The 9,317-nt window shown below is 39.1% G+C and overlaps 1 pseudogene; it reads left to right on the top strand.

Annotated features, from left to right (window-relative positions):
- The first annotated feature begins 2,538 nt into the window (after positions 1 to 2,538).
- On the top strand, positions 2,539 to 3,825 carry LOC102866623 (annotated as a pseudogene).
- The last annotated feature ends 5,492 nt before the right edge of the window (positions 3,826 to 9,317 follow it).

The following is a 9,317-nucleotide window of genomic DNA, read 5'->3' as shown; positions in this document are numbered from 1 at the left end:
ATGCATACCATCAGGTGAAATCCATGTGTATAACCTGTGTTTATGTTTCTTATAAAATGTATTTGCAATGAATAAGTCATTGGTCATGCAAAATTCAATCATTCTATCTCCAGCTTCATTTCTGTCACCGAATCCATGTTTTCCAACTACTGATTCTTCTTCTCTGTTCCCAAAGTTTGCATTCCAGTCACCCATTATTATCAATGCATCTTGATTGCATGTTTGATATGAAGTGATTAAAAAATATCATAGCTTAGTTCTGGTGCATCTTAGTCTTTAAAATGACATTCTTGCTCTTTAGCACTTGGAAGAGGTCCTTGATAGTAGATTCACCCAATGTAACATGTCTTTTGATTTCTTGGTTGATGGTACCATAGATGTTGGTTGTAGATCCTAGTAAAATGAAAGCACTAACAACTTCTAAAGTTTCCCCATCTTTGATAATGTTGCCTATTTGTCTAGTGGTGGAGATTTTTTTTGTTTTGTTTAGTTGTTGTTGAGATGTAACACATATTGAAGGCTGTAGTCTGATGTTATTCTACTTTTTGTGGCTAGTGTGCCTGTATGAATAATGTTCACATGCACATAATGCACAAAAATGAATATGAATATGACTATGAATAGAAATAGAAATAGAAACACATACATATAAAAGAAGTAAAGAAGTACTGACATAGTGAGGATTTCTGGAGGCCTAATGGTAAGAAGCTGCACTATAATCTTGAAGGCGCATGGTTCGAGGCCCCGTGAGAGAAGGTTGGGCAATCTCCTCCCATGCAATTAACTGCCTCTGAAAACCCGCCAGAAGCTCAGTTATGGGTTGGTTCTGACTCTGTGATACATAGCAACAGCTGGAGTTGTGTACATACAATTTACCTTGCTTTCTCTCGTGATATTCCTAGAAGTTAATTTTAACTTCTTTCACCCACATTCAACAGTCCAAAAACGCTACTTTTCATCATATTTATATGCTACTTAGATTAAAATATGGATTTTTTTTATGCTTTGAGTTTAATAGCTCTGGGCGACATGTGCTTTAAAAAGATTTTAAATCCATTTTTTTTAAATCCATTCTTAAAAAAACAAAACCAAAAATCCTTTCTTACTAGCTTCTCAGCCCCAGTGTATTTTTGGGAGAATAAACAACTCAATTTATGCATAAATTAAGCTCCCCCTTTTGGAAATTGCTTCATGCCTTCATATTTTTCATGCTTCACCTGTGAGTTCTTGTGCTGGCCCAGAACTTTGATCTCCTTGCCCTCTGTCCACTGACCTGCAGTAGAGTTGTTTGAGGTTGTCTTTTGTCCTGAAGTCGCACGGAGTGAGGCAGTTTCTGCGGAAGTTCTGGGGGGCATCTTGGGCCTAGACTAGGGTTCCTGCCAGAGAGTTGCCAGGAAGAGGAGAGCTGTGAACTTCATGCTTTGGGATGAGGAAGGAGTGTGTAACACCTCTGAATCCTCGGGCAGTCTGGGAATAAAATATGAATTTTTCAAAGATTATTATTACTGCCTTTTTTTCAAGTCAGTTACATTTCCATAGAGTACTTTGCATCCATTTAAGGAGAAATTTGGGTATATTCAGTGCTTACTCTATATAGGAAATGATTGCGTGAAACACAATGCGAATGAAGAAATGTGTGAAAAACAGCATATATGAATTTCATATACAAGTCAATACAAAATTTTAAAAAGGATAAATATTCATAGTTGTAGAGGGGTTTCAGGCCTTTTTTTCATAGGGTCGCTATGATTATGCTCAATTCAAAGGTAATCAACAACAATCAACAGCATATGTAAAAGAAGACTATCTCAGGATAATATGTTCAGGTATTTATTCAGCCTCCACTGTTCCATAAAATCATTATTCCATAAACTGTACATAGTTATATCTTGAGTACTTGGTTTTAACACTTCTAAGAGTCATATTCTTATGCCTCCCATCTTCTTCACTATTAAGCCTACTTATGGTGGAAATTTGAAACTTAATTCACTGGAACACGTCCATTTCATTCATTGAAAACCCTGTTGCCATGGTACAATCACTACGGAAGGCAGTTTGACATTTCCTCAAAAAGGAAACTAGAAATCTCGTAAGACTCAGCTGTTCCACTACTAGGAACATATCCTAAAGAAGTCAGAGCTGAAGCACAAATGGAGATATGTTCACCTATGTTCATCACAGTATTATTCATAATAGTGGGGAAATGGAACCCAAAATTCCCATCAACAAACGGATAGAGAAATTGTGATACACTCATACAACTGAATACAACGCAGCACCAAAGAATAATGGATTGATAAAATACTATAGAATATGATTGAGTCTAGAGGACATTATGCTAAGTGAAATAATTGAGTCACAAAAGGTCAAATAGTGCATAAGACTAGCTGCTGTGAAAATAGGAGGGTAACTGGAAGGTAGGGAGTAGAAGGAAATAGAATTAGCAGTGTCAATGAACACTGCCAAGGATCAGGGCAAGAGAGGCCCACTCTGGAAAACATTGAAGAAAGGACAATTTGGCTTTTTAATGTTTTCCAGATTGCTGCTTCTCTTCCTTGCTCAGTCACTGCACACTGCCTACTTGTGATAACAGTGACCTGTGTGGCACTAAACATTGGTAGAAAACTCTGTGACGGTAAAATAAAAGAAGCCTATGAATTGTTAGATAATCCAGGAAAAGTCCTCCTGAAGTCCAAGGTCCACGTTGCAGCAGGATATGCAGCTCAAAAGAATCATCTGAAAAGAAAAGCTGCAATTTCAAATAAAAGCTGTACTTCTCAGTTATTACATAAAGCAGCTATCAAAACTGTTTTCACCAGAAGATTTGGGGAGACATCTTTTATTGAGCCCCGGTGTGAGATGATCCCAATTGAATGGGTTTGTAGAAAAATAGCAACTGGTTCTTTCCTCAAAAGAAACCATGGTGTCAAGGAAGGACACAAGTTTTACCCACCTAAAGGAGAGTTGTTTTTCAAGGACGATGCCAATAATGACCCACAGTGGTCCAAAGAGCAGCTGATTGCAGTGAACTTTTGCCGGACTGAAGTGGACATCCTGAGTCATGCCTCACAGGCCATATTTGAAATACTGGAAAGATCTTGGATGCCCTCGAATTGCATGCTTGTTGATATGAAGATTGACTTTGGTGTTGATATGACCACCAAAGAAATTGTTCTTGTTGATGTTATTGATAATGATTTCTGGAAACTCTGGCCATCAGGAGATAGAAGCCAGCAGAAAGATAAGCAGTCATATCGTGACTTTACAGAAGTAATTCCTGAAGGGCTGCTTATGGTAAAAAAATATTTTGAAAGGGTGGCAGATAGAGTAGAGTTGCTTCTGAAATGAGACAGTCTGTTCAGAGTTGTACTAATGGGCTCAGTCTCTGATCTCTTTCATTGTGAGAAAGCCAAGGCAGCATGTGGAAAATTTGACATTCTGTGTGAACTTTGGGTGACATCTGCCCACAAAGGACCAGATGAAACTCTGAGGATTAAAGTTACATATGAAGGAGCTGGCATCCCGACTGTATTTATAGCCATGACAGCCAGAAGCAATGGTTTGAGACCAGTAATGTCTGGAAACACTGCATATCCAGCGACAGCTGTCCTCCTCTCACAGCAGACCGGGGTACTCAGGTTATATGGTCTTCTCTGATATGGTTTTGGCTGTTCAACAGTGCAGTCTCCAGAAGAATCAGCTCAGTTTGCTGCTCAGATATTTGGATTAAACAATCATTTGGTATGGGCCAAACTACAAGCAAACATATTAAATACATGGATTTCCTTGAACTTGGCTGACAAAATCAGAGAATCCAGTTCATAAGAACTTTGTGGAGAAGTTACAAATTCCTAGTATAGCAGCAGAGGGGAAAAAATAATATAAGATGTAAAGATTCCAAGTTAGAAAAAAACAAAACAAAATTAATTGGATAAAAAAAATAAATTTTAAAAAGAGGACAATATGGCTATTGCAATTAGCTAAGAGGAACAGGATATATACAACTGTTCAAAAGGGGAGAGAAAAGGGGAGAAGGGGGGACAGAAGGGGGAAGCAAAACAAAACTCACTAGGGGAGCAAAGACTAGTGGATGGATGCTGAGGGAGTGAAAGAAGAAGCAAGGAGTGGAGAGGATTTGTTGAGGTGGGTAATAAAAGGCACAGTAATGATGTAAAACACAATGTATGTGAATGATTGTACAAAATGTCATTTTTTTAAAAACCCAAAAGCCTTCTTGGCCATTCAGCTGATTCTGACTCATGGCAGCCCCATGCATTACAGTGATCCGTTGAGTTGGTTTTCTTGACTACAATCTGGATAGAAGCAAATCACCAGAATCTTCTTATGCAGAACTTTGGAGAGGTTCCTGATAATAGACTTTCCCAACACAATACGTCTTCTGATTTCTTGACTGTAGGTCCCAAAGGTGCTATTGTGGATCCAAGAAAGATGAAATAATTTAAAATTTCAATCTTTTCTTTATCTATCATGATGTTGCCTATTAGCTCAGTGGTGAGAATTTTTGTCTTCTTGAATAAAGCATATTGAATGCTATTGTATTTTATCTTCTATAGCAAGTACTTCAAGTCCTCCTCACTTTCAGCAAGCAAGATTGTGTTATCTGCATAATTCAGGTTGTTGACAGTCTTCCTCCTATTCTGATACATTTTTTAACAAAGTCCAGTTTCTCAACTGAATTGTTCAGTGTATGGATTGAAAAGGTATGGCGAAAGGATACAACTTTGAAACACACTTTTTAGAGATTTTTATTGTTATTTAAATTATAAACTGGAAGGACAGAAAATCTTCCAAATGAATAATACAGGTCTGTCCACACACAACTGTGTATTGAAAACAGCAATAAGGACAATATATACATGAAAAAATATTAAGACTCTTGTCGACAACCTGGGAAGATTGTACATGGAGGAGTGATGTCTAATTCAGCCATAGAATGAGTAAGACTTTGAAAGGCAGGAAAAGAGCCAGATGCAGCCTTTCAAGAATCTACCAGTGCTGAATCAATGTTGAATATAGCAAAGAACAAGAGGTGCACAAAGCAGACCCAGCTGCATAGTTAAGTTGTTGTTGTTGTTAGCTACTGTCAGATTGTTTCCAATGCAGGAGAACACTATGTATATCAGAATTGAATGCTGCCTCACCCTACACCATGCCTATCTTTGGCTGGAGGCTAGACTATTGTGATCTGTAGAGTTTTCATGGACTGCATCTTTGATGTTGATCACTAGATTTTTCTCCCTTAGTCTGGAAGTTCTATTGGAGTTTTTTCAGCAACATAGCAGCACGTCAACTTCAGCTGGTAGATGGGTGGTGATTGTGCACATGGTACATTGGCCAGGAATGCAAACCAGGGCTCCCAAATGAAAAGCAAGAATTCTACTACCAAATCACCATCCCTCTCCAGTTAAGTTGAGAGGAAACAAAAGATGTTAAATATCTTTTAAGTCAATAAGAAAAAATATTGTCAAATACAGAAAATTTTCACTATTCCGTGTACAGTATAACACTGGGCAAGCTACTTAATATTTCCAGAGCTTAGTTTTACCAAGGCATAGTTAACAATGTCAATCCAGAGACTAAGGTGCACCTGATCTAGGCCATGGTCTTCTCAATTATTTAGCATGCATCGGAGAGCTGAAAATTGGCTAATAATGACAGAAGAAGAATCAATGCCTTTGAGTTGTGGTGCTAGAGAAGAGCACCGAACAGACCATGGACTGCCAAGAGAAACAAACAGATCTTCCCTGGAGTGGGAGAAGCCACATTGCTCCTTGGAGGCAAGGATTTTGAAACTCTGTCTCATATACTTTGAGCATGTTGCCAGGAGGGTCCAGTCCCTGGAGAAGGACATCGTGCTTGGAAGGGTAGAGGATCAGTGCAGAAGACGACAACCCTGGATGAGATGAATTGACACAGTGACTGGGGAAATGGCGGTAGGTGTGTTGAAGACAGTGAGATTGGCTCAGGATAAAGCAGAGTTCAGAACTATAGTTCTTAAGGTGGCTATGAGTCACAGTCAGCTTTACAGCACATAACAACAGCACTGAAGTATTAGGGTTTATCCAGTCCTTCCCGAGGCGGAGCAAAACAATAGATTTGATCCTCAACTGACTTCATTTGTTTCTAGCCACTGCCATGTGAAAAATAAGTTTATTGCTATTAGTTATAATAGTGAATAAAAATGGGCTCATTGTAGAAAAACCCGAAAACTACAGATGTTGTTGTTATGTGCTGTAGTTACTTGAGACTCATAGTGACCCTATGTACAATCCTGCTCTGTCCTGAGTCAACCTTATTGTTTACGACACCCCCATCCCCATTACCCCAGTAACAGAGTCAATCCAACCCATTGAGAGTCTTCTCTTGTGCTATCCCTTCTATCCTCTCAAGCATGATGTTCCTCTCCAAGGACTGGTCCCTCCTTGCAACATGTCCAAAGTATGTCAGACAGAGCTTCAGAATTTTTCCCCACAATGGCCTAGTCATAAGGAGTTTTACTACTAACCCAAAAGCAAGTGGGTCAAATTCACCAGCTACCTCAATGGGGCAAACTCCTCCAGAGTGATTTCCAACCTCTGAAAACCTGCTGGGTTCAGCAATGAGTCGGTTCTGACTTAACGACACACAGTAACAACAAACAACCACCATAGAGACAAGACTCACTTAAAAAAAAATGGAAATGCTTAGACCTGACTTCATTTAACTCATTTAATAAAATATTTGCAAATTACTCTAAAAGCAGAAATAACTCTTGCTTCTAATAAGAAAAGACTAAAGAGAAATAATCCTTGCCGTAGAGTTTATTTTCTAAAATTCACTTAAATTGATTTACATTATAATTCCATGAGGAAAGATAACAGAAGATGCCAGCCTGTTTTCTGGATGCTTTTTTTGCCAGCTATTATTAGGTTTTATTCCTTTCCCTCTCTAAAATGAAATACAGTTTGTCCAGTGGTGAGGAGTTTGATGGTATGTTAAACTGAAAATGTGCAACGGGCCAAAGTCAGCACGGCCTGAACAGAGAAATGCATTAATATTGAGATGTTTTCTTCATCTAAATATAGTGGAATAACATAGCTCATAAAAAGCCTTCCACTCGGTGCCCACACTTGGGTGGGGGAGTGCAGGTCACACTGTCAGAGAGAGTGACACCAACATGATTGTCTGTAACAGTTTTCTATGGTGTGTCAGTAGAAATGCATTATTATTTTTTTTGTGTGTGTGAAAAATGTTGCTGTAGTTCAACTCAACTAAGTTCATTGCGGTAGAGTCAGAACCAACGCATAGCTGACCCTTTGGCAAGTTTTCAGAGACTGTAAATCTAAAGGGAGATTGCCCTTCATTCTCCCGGGAACCACTGGTGGACAGCCAGAGAGGCACCACCTTTCTGTTAGCAATGCAACACCTTAAGGCTAAGCTGTCAGTGCTCCCTTCCCTCTTGCTGTTGCTGTCATGTGCCTTCCACTCAGCTCATAGTAACCGGAATGGCTCTGTCCTCACTATCTCCAACACACTTTGGCCCATTGTTACAATCACTGTGTCAAGTCATCTCCTAAGGGCCTTCCTTTATTGTGTTGACCTGGCACCTTTGTAAGCATGATATCCCTCTCCAAAGGCTGGACCCTGCTAACAACATGCCAAAATCATATGAGACAGTTTCACCATCCTTGCCTCAATGGAATACTCTGTTTTCGCTTTCTCCAGGACAGACCTGTTTGTTCTCCTAATAGTTCACAGAATATTAAATACTTTTCTCCAATATCATAACTCAAAGGCATCAATTCTTCAGTCATTTTTAGTGATTGGCCAACTTTTAGATGCATAGCAAATAATTAAGAAAACCATGGCTTGGATCAGGCACATCTCGGTCTTCAAATGACTTCATTGCTTCTTCAGTAATTTGGAGAGGTTTCTGTCAGCAAATTTTTCTGATGCAACTCATTTTTTTATCTTTTGACTGCTCGTGCCAAGGTGTTAACTGTGCATCCAAGTAAGATGAAATTGTTGATAACGTCTGTCTTTTCTCCTATCATGATGTTGCCTATTGGTCTGGTGGAGAGAATTTTTGTTTTCTTAATGTTGAGATGTAATCATATTGAAGGCTGTAGTCCTTGATCTTCTGCAGCAAGTGTTTCAAGTTGTCTTTATTTTCAGCAAGCAAGATTTCTTGTATCATCTGCATACCAAAGGTTATTGATGAGTCTTCCTCCAATCCTGATGGTACATTCCTCTTCATAGAGTACAACTTCTCAAATAATTTGTTCAGCATACAAATTGTAGAGGTACGGGAAAAGGACCCAATCCTGATGCACACCTTTCTTAATTTTAACATGTAGTGTTTCCTTACTCTGTTCACACAACAGCTTCTTTTCTAAGTGTAGGTTTCGCACAAGCACAATTAAGTGCTCTATGATTACACTTCTTCTCAATGTTGGACATTATTTCTTATGATCCACACAGTCAAATGCCTATAGTCAATAAAATATAAAATTTGCATAGTCAATAAAGCATAAATAGACAATGGCAAAAATATTCCTAGTGCCATAACCTCTTCTGAATCTAGTTTGAATTTCTGGCAGTTTCCTGTCTATGTACTGTCCTACATGTTGAAATGATCTTCAGCAGTATTTTACATGTATGTGATATTAATGATATTGTTTGATAATTTCCACATTCTGTTGGATCACCTTTCTTGGAAATGGGAACACATATGGATCTCTTCCAGTCAGTCGGCCAGGCAGCTGTCCTCTAAATTTCTTGACCTAGACTGGTAAGTACATCCAGGGTTGTATCTGTCATTTGAAACATGTCAGTTGGTATCCCATCGATTCCTGGTGCCTTATTTTTTGCAAATGTTTTCTTTACAGATTGAATTTTTTTCCTTTCTTACCATTGGCTCTTCATCATATGGTGGTGGTGGTTGTTATGTGCCTTCAAGACACCTGCAACTCATAGTGACCTTATGTACAACAGCCCTGGACCCTGCTCTATCCTGTGCCAATCTTATTGTCTCTGACTCACCTACCCCCATTACCCCAGTCACTGAATCAATCCCTCTCACTGAGGGTCTTCCTCTCCTGTGCTGTCTCTCCACCTTCCTAAGCATGATGTCCCTCTCCGAGGATTGATCCCTTCTTGTAACATGTCCAAAGTATGTCAAGTGAAGCTTCAGAATCCTTGCCTCCAAGGAAGAGCCTGGCTTCATCCTCTCCAGGATGACCTTGTTTGTTCTCTTAGCAGTCCATGGTATATTCAAAATACTGTTCTCTAGCACCACAGCTCAAAGGCATCAACTC

Source organism: Elephantulus edwardii, unplaced genomic scaffold (assembly GCF_000299155.1).
Source record: "Elephantulus edwardii isolate Elephantulus edwardi_28Jun2011 unplaced genomic scaffold, EleEdw1.0 scaffold01302, whole genome shotgun sequence".
In the NCBI taxonomy this organism is placed as follows: domain Eukaryota; kingdom Metazoa; phylum Chordata; class Mammalia; order Macroscelidea; family Macroscelididae; genus Elephantulus; species Elephantulus edwardii.
This window is presented reverse-complemented; position numbering and strand designations above follow the sequence as displayed.